At 37.6% G+C, this 17,119-nt stretch overlaps 1 long non-coding RNA gene across 2 annotated transcripts in view; it reads right to left on the bottom strand.

Moving 5' to 3' along the window:
* LOC147916265 (uncharacterized) overlaps window positions 1–17,119 on the bottom strand; it is a 65,418-nt gene that overhangs the window by 14,286 nt on the left and 34,013 nt on the right. For both annotated transcript variants that reach the window (XR_015553198.1, XR_015553199.1), the window contains one exon: window positions 14,233–14,538. This is a non-coding gene — a long non-coding RNA (uncharacterized LOC147916265). The remainder of the gene's footprint in view (window positions 1–14,232; window positions 14,539–17,119) is intronic.

Raw genomic sequence — 17,119 nt, 5'->3', positions numbered from 1 at the left:
ATAATTGGAAGCCTGGGCTGGGAGGGGTGAAGGAACCAGGCCAAAGCTACATTTGAAGAAACATGATTGAGACAGTTTTGACACTTATGAAAAACATCAATCTACAGAGTCATAAAGTTCTAAGAAGCCCAAAGAGACTAAATGGAAAGAAAAACACATCTAAGCACATTATAACCAAATCTCCTGAAAAAAATCATGATAAGGGGAAAAATCTTAAAAATCAGCTAGAGGAACAGAATACATTAGCTTCAAAGGAGCTACCAAATTGATAGCTAAGTTTTAATAGAAATGATGGAAGCCAGAAGGCAATAGAATAGCTGCTGGAAGATTTTTTTTTTAAATACAATCTAGAATTATATATCCAGAGAAAATAACTTTTAAAGATAAAGGCATAGTACCTAATTTTTAGGAAATATGCAATGAGTAAGGGGTAAAGAAAATCACATCTTCTGTTAACTCTGAAACAGTTCAATAGAATTATACATAATCAGAGAGAGAGGAAGTATAGATAAAATGTGGTAAAATGTTAACATTTAGGGAATCTGAATAAAGGATGTACAGATACTTTTTACATTATTATGGCAACTTTTTTTGTTAGTGTGAAATTATTTCAAAATCAAAAGTTTTGAGAAAATAAAAGATAAAAAAAAAGCTAAATAGTTAACTTTTCAGACAAGCAAAAACTGAGAAATTTTGTCATTAAAAGGTCCACACTAGGGCCCACCCCGTGGCTTAGTGGTTAAGTGCGCGCGCTCTGGTGCTGGCGGCCTGGGTTCGGATCCCGGGCGTGCACCAACACACCACTTCTCTGGCCATGCTGAGGCCGCGTCTCACATACAGCAACTAGAAGGATGTGCAGCTATGACATACAACTATCTACTGGGGCCTTGGGGGAAAAAATAAATAAACAAATAAAATTATTAAAAAAAAAAAAAAAAAGGTCCACACTAAAAGAAATACTAAAGGGAGTTCTTTAGGCAGAAGAACAATAATCCCAAATAGACTCCTGGCAATGTAAGAAGTATTGAAGAGCAAAGATAAAAGTAAATAAGTGGGTAAATGAAAGTGAACATTGACTGTGTGAAACAACTATAACATCTTTTGGGGTTTAAAATATATGTGGAAATAAATATACGTGACGGGCCGGCCCCATGGCTTAGCGGTTAAGTGCGCGCGCTCTGCTACTGGCAGCCCAGGTTCGGAACCTGGGCGCGCACCGACGCACCTCTCCCCGGCCATGCTGAGGCCACGTCCCACATACAGCAACTAGAAGGATGTGCAACTACGACATACAACTATCTACTGGGGCTTTGAGGGGAAAAAAAAAAAAAAGGAGGAGGATCGGGAATAGATGTTAGCTCAGAGCCAGTCTTCCTCAGCAAAAAGAGGAGGATTAGCATGGATGTTAGCTCAGGGCTGATCTTCCTCAGGAAAAAAAAAAAATACATGACATCAATAACACAAAAGCTAGGACTAGGTGAGGAGAATTAACAAGAGTTAAAGTGTTCTAAGGTCCTGGCCTCACTTGAGAAGTGACAAAGTACTGATTTTTTAGGATCTCAGAAGTCATGGATGCATAGCCTCCAGGATAATCACTTAAAAGAACAGTAAAAGAATACATGGCAAATAAGCTCATAGATAGAGAAAATGGAATCATTTTTTGTAAATACTTCATGAATCAAAAAGAGATGAAAAGAGGAAAATGAATTTAGAACAGAAAGGATAAGTAGAAAACACATAGTAAGATGGTAGATTTAAACACCTTAATATATTATTAAATATATTAGTAATTGCATTGAGTATGCATGGACTAAATATTCCAATTGGAAGTCAAAGATTGATAGACTGAATCTTAGAAAAATTGTATGCCATTTATAAGAAGCATAACTAAATATAAAGACACAGAATGCTTGGAAAGTAAAAGGATGGAAAATTTATATAATATGAAAGAACTAATTTTTTTAAAAACTGATATGGTCATATTAATATCGTAAAAATAGACTTTAAGGCAAGAAACATTACAAGAGGTAAAGAAAGATTCTCATAAGGATAAAAAGGAGGATATAACAACTTTAAACTTGTATCCTCCTAATAGTATAGCTTTAAAATATATAAAGCAAAATTTAACAGAACTAAAAAGGAAAATGTGGATATATCCACCATCACAGTGGAAAATTTTAAGACATCTCTCCCAGAAGTTGACAGACTAAGCAATAATAAATCTGAACAATATAATTAACTGGGTCTACCTTATTTTCATGAATATTTAAACCAGGAACAGCAGAATAAACTTTTTTCAAGTGCAATGAAACATTTATCAAAATTGACCCATCATAAAGCAAGTCACAACTAATTTCAAAGGACTGAAATCATTCAAGATAATTAACCTAGAAACCAGTAACAGAAAGATAATTAGAAAATCTCCAAATATTTGGAAACTAAGCAACTTATGAGTCAAAGAAATAATTACAATGGAAATTAGAAAATATTTTTAAATTAATGATAATTAAAACACAATATATTCAATCTTGTGGAATTCAGCTAAAATTGTAATTATAGGGGAAATTTTAGCCTAAGATGAATATTTTAAGAAAGAAGAAACACTGAAATGTAATGATCTAAATATCTATCTCAGAAAGCTATAAAAATAATAGCAAATTAAATCCAAATAAAAGTAGAATAAAAAAATTATAAAGAGTATAAATAAATGAAGTAGAAAATATGCACAGTATAGAAAATCAACAAAGTCCATATTTGATTCTTTAAAAAAACTAATAAAATTATAAACTCCTACCAAGAGAGATCAAGGAAAAAGAGGGAAGGTACAAATGACCAATATCAGGGCTACAAAAGGGGACATCACTACAGATACTATAGACATTAAAAAGAAAATTAGAAGATATTATAAATAACTGTTTGCCAATAAATTTGAAATGTATGTAAAATAAATAAATTCCTAAGTAAATACAACTTACAAAAATTAACACAGGAAGAAATTGAAAATTAGAATATTACTATACTAGAAAAGAAATGGAATCTGTAATCAAAAACCTCATCACCACAAAACAATCTCCAGATCCACATGGCTTCAGCGGTTAATGCCTCACACTTAAGATAGATATGATACCCATCAACTCTACCAGAGAATAGAAAAAGAGGAAACACTTCTCAACTCGTTTTATAAAGCTAGCACAATATTTACTCCAAAACTGACAAATGCAATTCAAGAAGGAAATTTATAGGCTAATTTGTCTCATGAATATAGACATAAAAATCCTAAACAAAATGTTAGTAAATCAAATCCAGTAGTACATAAAAAAAAATCATAACAAAGTTGGGGATTCAAGGAATACTAGGTTGATTTAACAATCCAAATTTAATCAGAGTATTTACCACCTTTATAAAGTAAAGGAAGGGCCTGGCCCAATGGCATAGTGATTAAATTCGCACTCTCTGCTTTGGCAGCCTGGGGTTTGTGGGTTCGGATCCTGGGCGCAGACCTACACACCACTCATCAAGCCATATTGTGGCAGCATCCCACATACAAAAAGTAGAGGAAGATTGACACAGATGTTAGCTCAGGAATAATCTTCCTCAAGCAAAAAGAGGAAGATTGGTAACAGATGTTAGCTCAGGGCCAATCTTCCTCACCAAACAAAACAAAAAAAGTAAAGGAAAAAACCCATATTACCATACAAATATATACAAGAAAAAGTATTTGATAAAATTCAACACTCATTTTGATTAAAAAAAAATATGCTTGGCAAACCAGGAGTAAATGGGAACTTCCTTAATCCAATAAAGGATATTTACAAGAAACCTACTGGAAACATCATGCTGAAATTTGAAGGAGTTTCCCCCATCACCACCCCATCACCACTCTGGCGATCAGGAATAAGAAAAAGACACTTTCTATAACCACTTCTATTCAACATTGTGAATCTTGCAATTTAAAAATTAGAATATATATGTATATATATGCACATTTACATATGTACATACCTATATATTCAATAATAATATATAGTATATATAAAAGTTATAAATATTGAAAAAGAAAGAAAAATTGTAATTATTCACAGATGACTATACAGAAAATTCAAAAGAATGTTCGGACATCTATTAGAATTAATATAAGAATTTAACAAGGAATCTGTATAAGTATGCAAAAACAAATGTACCTCTATATACTACCAACAAGCTATTAAAAAATAAATTTTTTAAAGACACCATTTCCTAAAGCATCTAATACCTAGATATATATCCAATAATATATATTCAAGACTTAATCAAAAAATATGAACAGATGTTTTAAAAGATCTACATAATAAATACCATGCTCTCACATTTGAAGACTCAATATTGTTAAAATCACAGTTTTCCAAATATTGATACATACATTAAATGCAACCTCAGTCAAAATCCCAGAAGGTTTTAAGGAGGAGAGGAGATCAAGCTGATTCTAAAAATTTGTATGGAGGGCCGGCCCCGTGGCTTAGCGGTTAAGTGCACACGCTCTGCTGCTGGCGGCCCCGGTTGGGATCCCGGGCGCGCACCGACGCACCACTTCTCCAGTCATGCTGAGGCCACGTCCCACATACAGCAACTAGAAGGCTGTGCAACTATGACATACAACTATCTACTGGGGCTATGGGGGAAAAAAAATAAAATAAAATAAAATAAATTAAAAAAATAATAAAATAAAATAAAAATTTGTATGGAAATTCAAAGGACCAAGTAAAGTCCTTTCTTCATGAGTATTGAAGAAAAATAGAGCTGAAAAACTTACTCCACTGTTATCAAGACTCGAGATATAAAGCTTCAGTAATTAAGATACTGTATTTGGAACATAGATAGACCAATAGAACAGAAGAAAGTCCAGAAAGAGATCAACTCTTTATGATGAAGGAGACATTTTTGTAAGGGAGAAGAAATGTTTTTTCAATAAATAGTGCTCTGTTAACTAGATACCTGCCATAAAAATTACATAAATTTTTTGACTCCATCTACATCCATTGACACAAATATCAATTCTAGATAGATTGTAGATCTAAATGTGAAACATCAATCAATAAAACTTCCAGAAGATGAATAAATAAAACATTCTTATGACCTTGTTGTAAGCAAAGATTTCTTAAATAGGACATAAAAATCACTAAACATAAAGTAAAAGATTAATAAATTAGACTACATTAAAACAGTAAAATTCTACATATCCAAAAATACTGTTATGAGAATAGAAAATCATGCAACAAATGAGAGGAGAAATTTACAATTATGTATTTATCAAACAACACATATGCAGAATTTACAAAGAACTACAAATGAATAAGGAAAAACAATCTATTAGGATAATTGACACTGCACAGAAGAGGTTCTGTAAATGGCCAATAAGCACACAAAAAGTTGTTTGACTTCATTAGTCTTCAGGGTAATATAAATTAAAATCTCAATGAGATTTCATTATATGACCCCAGAATGGCTAACAATAACAAGTGTTGGCAAGGATGGGAAGCAACCGGAACTCTCATACACTGATGGTAATGGAGTAAATTGGTACAACCATTTTGGAAAACCATTCAGTGATATCTACAACAACTGAACATATGCATTCCCTATAACTTGGCAATTCCAACCCTACGTATATACATGTGTGTGTATATATATATTCAACAAAAGACATACTAGAATGTCTTATATGAACATCCATGAATGTTCATAACAACACTATTTGTTATAGCCAAAAACTGGAAACAACCCATATGTCCATAATAAATAAACAAATAAGACAAATTAATTGTGTTATATTCATACAACGGAATATTAAACAGCAATGAAAAGGAATAAATTACTACCACAACAACAACATGGAAGTTTTACAAACATAATGTTGATTGAAAGAAGCCAAACAAAAGGGAGTACATATTTTATGATTCCTTTTGTAAGAAGTTCAAAACAGATAGAACTTATAGATGGTTATGGAAGTCAGGATATTACTCACCTTTGGGATAGAGGGATAGTGACTGAGAGACAGCACAAAAGGGGTCTCTGAGGTGCTAGTAATTTTCTATTTCTTGATCTGAATAGTAGTTACACAAGTGTGTTCACTTCATGAAAAATTAACAAGCTTGGGATTTATGCACTTTTCCACATGTGTGTTATACTTCAATAAATAGTTTATAAAATAAAAGATAGGGGGCTAGCCCAGTAGCGTAGCAGTTAAATGCATGTGCTCCCCTGCGGCGGCCCGGGGTTAGGATCCTGGGTGAGGACCTACGCACCACTTGTCAAGCCATGCTGTGGCAGCATCCCATATAACATGGAGGAAGATCGGCACAAATGTTAGCCCAGGGCCAGTCTTCCTCAGCAAGAAGAGGAGGATTAGGGACAAATGTTAGCTCAGGGCTAATCTTCCTCACAAAAAATAAATAAATAAAAGATGAACGTGACTACATGAAGTCTGACATTACAGAAAATTTGACTCTTATTAGCAAAAGACATTAAGAATAGGCCTACAACGTAATTTAGCATTCACAAAAAGAATACTACTGTTTTAGGCTGCATGGAAAAGGCATTCCGTTACAGTCAAGAGGACTAGGATGTTTCTCTAAAGATTAATGGAAGTATAACAGAAGATTGCATTTAGATTAGGATATCACAAAACTACAAAACGGAGTGCAGAGAAAGATTTTTTTAAATTCAGAGGAAATAACTTTATGATACTGGAAATAAAAGCATCAAAGTAATTTTTCTATTGGGAGAAAATCATGCCCAAAGAAGAAACAAAACAAATTCACTACACATAAGAAGGGCATGGATTTATAGCAATGATCAATCCTCTTTTCCCTGTTTTCTCTCCAATCCTACCCTCCCCACAACAACTATGTCAGCAATTATCATCACTGTTATGTTGCCTCAATTTCCCCAAAATAGTCACTCTTTGAGAAGTGGGAAAACAAAAGTTTTAAGAATGCATAAGATTTCTTGGTCACCTCCACTCAAAATGGTCCTTCTTACCAAGACGGTTTTCATTAACCAAGTTTTTAGAAAACTGATTAGATAGCAAATACATGCAAGAAAAGTTTACATTCTTTTCTATTAAAATTACTTCATCCTCATATCTTGAAAGCAAATGTGTCTATACTCTTACATACCTGACTTTCTTTGGTCAGATTAACTGTGTACATATAATTATGCTCAATTCTCTCTTACACTACCCTGAAAAACAAACTAATTAAGCCTGTAGAGTGAGTTCCCTTGAAAACCCCCATCCCTCCTTCACTCCAAACAGTTAACAATCTTAGCTTAATTTTTTTTAATGTCTTTAAAAGACATAGATACAGGGGCCAGCCCGGTGGTGGAGTGCTTAAGTTCACCCACTCTGCTTCTGTGGCCCAGGGTTCGCAGGTTCGGATCCCGGGCACAGACCCCTGTACTGCTTATCAAGCCATGCTATAGCAGGCATCCCACATATAAAGCAGAGGAAGATGGACACAGATGTCAGCCCAGGGCCAATCTTCCTCAGCAAAAAGAGGAGGATTGGCAACAGATGTTAGCTCAGGGCTGATCTTCCTCACCAAAAAAAAAAAAAAAAAAGACAGCTACAATAAAAAAATAATATAAATATCTTCGTAGTTCAGCTATGGAAAGAAATCCATAATAATGAAAGCTGGCTGCAGCTCTAAGCATGCTATGCTCCAGGATAAAAAACAAGTGTTGGTCTCTGAGAGGTCCACTGCTGCAGGAGAAAAGGACGACAACGCTCCGTGCTTGTCAGAGCCTACATTCAGGTGCACTGGTGAAAACGTGCTGGGGCAAAGTTATTCCTCTCTGTGAACAGAGGCTAAAATGAAAAGCCATTAGCCCTGGATCACAAGAAATAACAAAGACTTCCAGGACTGGATGTACAATATCCGCAAACCAATATAAGACATCGTTTTGAACAGAGAACTCGGAGAATCCGAAAGGAAGCAACTGCCAAATCACCGAGTACAAGGGTTGTGTTAGGAAAGAGAAGTAAATCTCTCACTTAAGATGAGCTTGAAAGTCAAAATTTAAAACCTGACAAAGAAAGCTAACCCATTAAATGAAAGCTCACAAATTCAACAAAAGGAAAAATTGAATCCCAAGGAAATGGAAACAATAAAGCAATATGAAAGGTTTTTTAAACAAGCATTTTAATATCCTCAAACTGATAAAAGAAGAAAAATCCTTCAATTACAAAAAAATAGAAGATTATGGAACTAAAACAGGTAGATATGAACCAAATTGTTGATGTGATAAAAAGTCAATTATAAATGCTAGAAATGAAAAAATATCAAGGAAAGAATTTAGAAAACTTTAGGCTGGATACAGTTAAAGAATTAGTTCTTGAACTACTACTGAGGAATTCACCCTTGAATCTTGGTTCTCTCCAAGATTTCTTCCTTAGACTTCTGGCCTTCTCATTTTACATGCTGTATAGGAAAAACCTCAGTCTTTTCTTCCTGTGTTTCTCCTCTACTCTCACACGACTACCACACTCGCACCACTTCTGACACAAGATGTGTGGAAGTCTTTCCCACACCCAGCAACTCTGTGATACCAGCTGGATGTCCTGCAATTTAACTCAGTTCTGATACAATCTACTTGGAGATAACATCAGACCCCAAAAGTTAAGGGCTCAGTCCCACGAGACTGCCCCCCACTTCAAATGCCAATTGCAAGTAGTAGGTCCCCAGGTTACCCACAATTTCTGTTCAACTTGGCTACAAATCAGAGGTTCCCATGACCTCCTCACCATTGGATTCAATTATTTGCTAGAACAGCTCACAGAACTCAGGGGAACATTTACTTATGTTTACCAGTTTATTAGAGGATATGATAAAGGATACAGATGAACAGTCAGATGAAGAGATACATAGGGTGAGGTCTGGGAAGGCTGAAAGCTTCTGTCCCCATAGAGTTGGGGTGTGTCACCCTCCTGGTATGTGAATATGCTCACCCACCTGGAAGTTCTCCAAACCCCACACTATTGGGATTTTTTGGAGGCTTCCTCACATAGGCATGATCAATTATTAACTCCATTTCCAGCCCCTCTCCCCTCTCTGAAGAGTGGGGGGTGGGGCTGAAAATTCCAAGCTTCTAATCATGATTTGGTCTTTCTGGTGACCAGTCCCCATCCAGGAGCCCACCAAGAGTCACCTCATTAGAACAAAAGATGCTCCCAGTGCTCTTATCACGTAGGAACTTACAAGGCTTTTAGGAGCTCTGTGCCAGGAACTGGGGGCAGAGATCAATATATATATATTTTTTTCTATTATCTCACACATGCTTTCCTTTGCAACCACATCTTCTTCAAAACCTTTTAAAGTTCTGCTGATGAGTTCCAAGTTTTTTATCTCCAGAAAAGACCTCTACCTCATAATATAGAGAGAGATAATATAGAGATATATGAGATAATATGGCCAGTTGCCTAATGGACACATTCACCTGGACGGACTGCAAACACCTCAAACTCAACGCATCCCAAAAGAAGCTCATTAACTTCTCTCTCCCCCTATAATCTGCTCTTTTGCTGTATATTCTCTGTCTCAGTAATTCACAATACTATTTATCCATTTACCCAAGTCAGGAACCTGAGAGCCATCCTTGACTACGCTGTCTCCACCACCTCCTAAGAGTATTTTTGAACTCTATCCTCATTGCTCCATCCTAATGTGAGCCCTCATCATCTTTTATTGGACCCTTTAATTTTAATACCTCTCTAGTGATCTCTTGCCTTCAGTTGGTGACTTTTACAAACTTTTTGTCCTCTAGACAGCTGCTAGAGAAACTATCTCTAGATGAGTAAAAATGTAACATTAGCTTTCTTCAATGTCTCTCCATTAACTCAAAATAAAGTGAAGTTAAGCACATGTTCAAATGAGGAAAGATATCCTAAGAGTGAGAAAAGGTATAGCTCCACTATTTGTTCCTTAAGGGCAGAGAGCATCTTTCTTATCGTTGGAGCTCTACATCTTCTGGCACATCATTAAATGTTTAATGGAAAATTTTGTGAATGAATAAATGACTGAATATAGAAATAAGGTTAAAATTCAGGCAGCTTTGCTTTTTGTAGTCCTGTCTATATAAGCTCTACTCCCTGCCTCTCTAGTGTTTAAGAGAGACAATTTGAAGTTGACTTGACTACAAAAGAAAGATCAAATACAACGTGAATAGAGAGGCTGCTTTTGGCTGAAGTTGTGAAGAACAGTGAGGCTAGGACCTCAGGTTGCAGAGAGAGACAAACCTGAGTTCAGATTCCAGTTCCACCATTTAACAGCTGTGTAATGTTGAACAAGTGGCTTATTCTCTCCAGACATTGATTTTCTTATCCGTAAAAATAGAGACAATGATAATACCTCCTTCTTGTGTGGATGAAATGAAGTGATGCATACAAATCATTTAGCAGGCCCAAGTTCCCAGTAGGTTTTCAATAAATGTTAGCTTCTATTATTTTCATTACCCAATATTTGTAGGTATCTCTTGGGTGGAATTCTGGAATTCACTGGAATTCATTGCCTGGTACTGGGCAAGGAAGCTCTGTCGCAAAAATGCCTCCAGACAAACTGAGAAACCTTTAGAATTTTTCTGAGAATGACCACCTTTCAATTCTTTTGTTAATTGTTTTTGTAATTGCAATAATTAATTACAGTAATTACAGTAATAATTACAGTTTCTTACAGAACTTCACAGTTTATCAGTTCCTTGTATCTCCACCTATTTATAGCCCATAGGAAATACCTGCTATCATAATTCACTGAAAATGGCTTTTCTTTTTTTTATTATTATTTTTTTTTTTTTTTGTAAGGAAGATCAGCCCTGAGCTAACACCCATGCTAATCCTCCTCTTTTTGCTGAGGAAGACCAGCTCTGAGCTGACATCTATTGCCAATCCTCCTCCTTTTTTTTCCCCCAAAGCCCCAGTAGATAGTTGTACGTCATAGTTGCACATCCTTCTAGTTGCTGTACGTGGGACGCGGCCTCAGCATGGCCGGAGAAGCGGTGCGTTGGTGCGCTCCTGGGATCCGAACCCCGGCCACCAGAAGCGGAGCACACGCACTTAACCGCTAAGCCACGGGGCCGGCCCTGGCTTTTCTTTTTTAAGAACATTTATTCAGAGACAACTTTAAAAAGTAAGGCATCTGATTATCTGGTCCATGTAATCTTGTTTTTATGTTGACTCTCTTTCCACCCTGGGATTAGCTGTTAATTAAATTAAAAAGTTAAACTGTGTAAAGACAAAAGACCCATTCCACATTTCACCCAAAGACTCCTGAGACTGAACTCTGAATGTTTAGCCAGCGTAAATGTTTAGTGAGATCTATAGTCTTTCTTTACTCGCTACCTGATCTATAAGCGCAGAGTGCATGACCAGAAACTACATCAAAGAGACCAGTTAGGTCATTTTTCAATATTAAATCTTCATTTCCAAATCACACAAAACGTAGACTTTGCTTTTCCTAATTTAAATTATATACTTCTGGCTATTCACCCAAATGCACGTTATACAGGAATAAAAAACAAACAAAGCAATAAGCAACAATATGGGTAAATCCTGGCAATATAATAAGTTAAACAGTAAATCCCAAAAGATTACATACCACATATTACCACTTTTTGTAAAGCTTAAACAAGTATAATTACAATTTACAATTTTTAGGGTTAAGTATACATACAGATGTAATAAAACTACATAAAAGGGACAGAAAGAGAGTGATGGCCACAGGATCAAAGCCACTGATTACCATTTGTGGGAAGAGGCTGGAAGATGGGATGGAGAAGATAGACATGGTTATATTAGACTATAGACATAAAGGTTATTATCAAGGACTTAACTTTTGCTTTGGGTAGCAAAATCATGGGTGCTTATTACATTATTAAAAATAACTATATCAGTCTGTTATCAGCCAGGACTCATTCAGGAAAACAGTAACCACACCAATTATTTTAACAGAGACAATATAATATAGAGAATTGATTAAATAAGTATTGGAGGAATTAAAAGCAAAAAGAGAACATGAAAGTAGCATAGATACAGTAACTGCAGGATTGAGCTACTATCCGTAGGGCTGCAAGGACAAAAAGAAGAGGTCAGGATTATCAGAACCCAGAAGCTCAGAGGAGGGGCCCCGTGGAGTGTGAGGAGGGAGCCCTACCCAAATTGTGCTAGTCGCTATGAGGAGGCTCAATAAAGCTAGTCCTGAAAATGCTAGAAGCAGCTGGAAACTGGAATCAACCGACGTTGTCAGAGTGAGAGGCCATTGTTGAAGTGATACTAACAGAAACAAGGAGCAAAACAGGAAAGAGAAGTCCCTTCGCCCTCCTCCTGCCTTCTGGTCTCTCTCTGCAGCCTATTGATGAAACATAACAAGGAGCCAGCTGGTCAAGAAGAATATGGTTAGCAAAATCTCAGCCCCAGAAATACGGAGTAGAGAAGAGGGGTTTTGGCACTGAGAAATAATAGGTCATTAACTGGCACGGATAGGAAGGCTATATTACGCTGTTCCGACAACCTAAAATCTCTAACACAATAAAGATGTATTTCCTTCCCATTCTCCATGTCCAGTGCAGGTCAGCAGGGCAGCTCTATTCATCAGAGCCACTCAATGACTCAGGCTTATGGAAGTTTCCACAATCGCCAGAGCAGTGGGAAGGGTGTGTGGCTCATACACTTGCTTTTAATGCTTCTACTTAGAAATGATACACGTCACTTCCGGACACATTTTGTTGACCAAAGCAAGTCACATGACCATGCCAAATTTCAGAGGGTATGGGAAAGTTCAGTCCAACCATATGCCCAAACGGCCAAGTAAATGAATAAAAATAGTCTATTCACAGACTAATAATGAGAATGTGTCATAAACCAAGAATTACAATTAATCCAATTCTAGGCACTTGAAGGAAATACATATATATATATATATATATATATATATATATATATATATACACACACACATATACTTTATATATATACATACACTTTATATATGTTTACATATATATACACACACTCACTTTGAATTAACACCTTGCCATTCTACCTGTAGGTGTTCCACAGGAGCCACAGTGAGACGTACCCAGTCTCCAAGATAGTTTAATGACTTCAATTGCATATCTGCAACATTACCTTTAAAATTTTGTCCCCTAGACTGAAGCACTAAAGAAAGAACATGCTGATAATTTTAAAGATACTATTACCATATTTAAAGAAAACAATGTGACCATGCAAGGGGGGTTGTCCTAGACATGGAAAAATCTAAGTCAGTGAATGAGGTTGAATTAGGCCAAGAATTCAAATTGGTTAAATTTCAAGTGTGAATTTCAAATACTTGGCAGTGGTTACTGGGTGGAGAATCAGCCAGCCTCCTTACGCAAAATTCTTACTTCATTTTCTCCAACTGTGGCCAGGAGTTCCTTCCTGAACCTCTGAGAGGCCACTTTATCTTTAATGAGTCAAGAGTCACACATCTGAGTCTCCAAATCTCTCCTCTGTGTGATTAATTTTTTGAGGCATAGATTTGCACTTTTCTTCTCTAAACACTTTCCAGTTTTGCCCATATCCTTAAAGCAGTCAGGTACACAGAATGGAAGACAGCACATACCTGCCAATTTCACACTTCTAAAAATAAGTCTCTTGGAAGAGGCAGAAAAACGTGGAAAGGCTTTCATTTTCCAATCACGAGAGCTACTGTCCCGCCCCCTTCTACTAGTCAGCCAGCATACAGACAATATGACAATCTGGATAAGCCAAAGTATAACTCAGGCAAGGGTGTTTGTTAGCACAGGGCCTGCTAACGAGCAACCAGATAGTCAAGGTGTGCCAAAACATCTCAAAATGGCCCTCTCCCAAGCTCAAAGTGTTAAACTCCCAGATCCTGTCCTGAGCCTATATGTAGACTTGAGAGAAAGCGAGAGGACTTTATGCAAGAGTGGCGGGGTTCTAATGACCAGAGGAGCCCTGGAACTCCCTGGCATCCCCTGAACCCCTAATAAAGCCAGATTACTTTAGGCCTCAGCTTCCTTTTAAGATGCCTATTTTAGAGACATTAGTTCCATAGCATCATCTCTTTTCAACAAATCATCTTCCCAACAAAGCACCAGCAGGTATGGCTTACATGCTATGTTTGGCCAGACTCTGGTAACTTCAGGCGGCAGAAACCCAGTCCAAACTGCTTAGGCAGAAAAAGTCCATTTTGACTCACAAACCTGAAAATGCATCTGGCATGACCATATCCAAAGGTTCAACAGTGTAGTCAGGAATCTGGCTCTGCTCCTCTTAGATCTGTTCTCCTCTTCTTGGCTTCATTCTCGGGCAGGTCCTTCCAGTATGGTGGCAAAATTGGCCACCAGCAGCTCCAGCTCCGTACTGCCAGGTTAGGAGTCCCAGCAGAAGAGTGCACACTTCTTTCCCAATAGCGCCAAGAAAAGTACAGGGCAATGTGTCCCCCATGGCCAAATCCTGAGCCATATGAGGATCCAGGGTCATGGTCAGCCTCCTGCATACCACTTGGGCTGAGAGTGATGAAAGTGTGTAAGTGTACAAAATAAAATCAGGGAACGGATACATAAGCAAAAAAAATCAATATATGCCCAGTACCAGGATAGATGATTTAAGGATGCAGCCAACACTGAGTTCTCAGGCAATGCCTAGTCAATCCCCGAGGCCCATTCAATAACACAATAATGTAGCAAAAAATAAATTGAAGATGTACTAAAGGGAAAATAACTATAGTCTGCCTTATTTTTAATAGCATGGAAGGAAAAAGGGGAAAGGAGAGAGGGAAAAAGGGATGGACGGAGGAAGGGCAGAAGGCAGGGACCAAAGTATCGCCTTAAAATCTAAAAAAAGTAGACTCTAAGCTCCAAGCCTCGAATTGTACAAAGCCCAATATCTGCCCCAGGACTACAGTCATCCCTCAGTATCTGTGGGTGATGGGTCCCAGGCCCTCCTCCACTACCAAAATCTGTGGATTCTCAAGTCTTGTATATAAAATGGCCTAGTATTTGCATATAACCTACACACATCATACTGTTTACTTTAGATCATCTCTAGATTACTTATAATACCTAATATAATGTAAAAGCTACATAGATAGTTGTTATACTGCATTGTTTAGGGAATAATGACCAAAAAAAAAAATAGCTGCACATGTTCAGCACAGGCTCAACCATCGTATGCATTTCAATCCGAGGTTGGTTGAATCTGCAGATGCAGAACCCGTGGATAGGGAGAGCCAACTGTACTGTGAATTCCTGGGATCTTTGCGTTCTCGTAGTGAAGTCACTAGACGGGCTTGCTTCCTTTTCATTCTATACAATCCTTGTCACATCTTGACTTCTGTCCCTAATGTCTTTCTATGCACCAAGAAAGGCAAACAGTTTAAGGCAAGGTTCCCGGATCTCATTGGCCTATGGGTATTGGCTGTGATACTCCAACTGTCAGGTCCAAGGAAACTGTCTGTTGGATTTCCCAAATCTGCAGCAAAGACCCAGAATGTCCCTGGAGTCTTGCACACCCCTCTCCCCACTAATGCATGATGGGAGCATCTCAGGTCCCTCTGGAAAACAGCCATCCAGCTTCCACCTTTAGCCCCTCTCTCCACAGGGTTCAAACTCAAGTCGTTAAAGCTAGCAGGACCACAGCTGAGGCAAATACCACACTTTCCTCCCCTCCTACCCTAAGCCCTTAAGGAAAACTTGCTCCTTCCTTCATCAAGCAAAACCCTTGAAGCAAGTTTATTCAAACAGATCCACTCTCAGTTCTCTTACCAGGTGACTAAACTTTCCCAGACATTTCTCACCACCAACTTAGACCCAAGCCAGGATCTCTGCTAAGCACTGACATATGGCAAAATAGCTCCCCAGCTATGCATGAAAGGTGTCCCTTGGAGTTAAGATATTTTGATATAATGTCTTCCCAGATTTATTCCCTTATCGTGCCATAAAACACTTAACAGCTCTGATTGCTTTCTAAGGTATCTCATCTATCGACTATATGAGGTATCGTTGATTTACCATCAGAAGTGCCAGATTGCATTTTGCCCAGATAAGGCCTTTTTCTTAACACTATTTTGCCCACTTTTTTATTATTTTTAGACTGCAGTACATTTTTCTTCTATTTGGGTTCATAGCCTCAGCCCAGATTATCAACTTTATCTCTGTATCTCTGTATCACACTCTCTTTGCCCAACTTTTGAAGTAGCTACATGTAGAACAAAGCACCAAAGTGGACATCACTAATTTCCTCAATGCAGCTGAATCAGCACATGCCTTTGAACGTTTTGGTCTAAAGGCTCATCAAGCGAGAAAAATTAAGGCTCAGACTCAAAGGACAAGGAGACTTTAGAACATCCTACATAACTTGAATAAAATGGATCAAATACACCACGGAAAGCACAGGGCTATAGCTCACCCATGAGTCATAGGGCTTGAGTGGAAAAGCCAGCCGCACAGCACTAAATAAGGAGCGGTGGTAAAAGGAACTTCAGCATAGTCTGGGCAGCCAGACACTGTGCAGAACACAGAGGCACAACTCCTGCTCCAAGCATATTCAAGTCAAAAAAACAAACTAAAGAAGCTCTTACCTAAACGGCACGTTATCCTTTTGAAGAAAATATGGCAAATAAGGAGCAGAAATCAGAGACCCACTTACTTTCTTCTCCCTCCAACATACCAAAGTAAGCTAGAAACAGCTTCCTAGAGCTCTCATTCTCTACTTGACAACGTTCTAATAAAACGTAATGCACTACGGAGTTACTTAGTTATTTAATGTCTCATCTACAGTGCCTTGTCAGAATTCACCTGGAAGACCTAACAAGCAAGAATCATGCAACAAATATTTGGTGGCTGATATATACTATATTTTATTGCAATTAGAAATGGAGATTCTATGAAAAGAAAAATTAAAGAACAGGAATTCTAACCAGAACTAGATCAGATGTTTGCTAGGGCTAATCATAGAACCCAGGTTTTAACTCACTAAAGATTAATAGAGCCTTCAGAATGGCCCATGGTTCAAAGTCTTCCCAGAGAGCACCAGAAAGATCCCTGCGTGGGGGTGGAAATTCGTGTTGGAGTCACAAAGAGTTCAGAT

Source organism: Ceratotherium simum, chromosome 9 (genome assembly GCF_057802395.1).
Source record: "Ceratotherium simum simum isolate JZ-2026a chromosome 9, ASM5780239v1, whole genome shotgun sequence".
NCBI lineage: Eukaryota > Metazoa > Chordata > Mammalia > Perissodactyla > Rhinocerotidae > Ceratotherium > Ceratotherium simum.
Note: the sequence above shows the minus strand (reverse complement) of the source record. Positions and strands in the feature narration are given on the sequence as shown.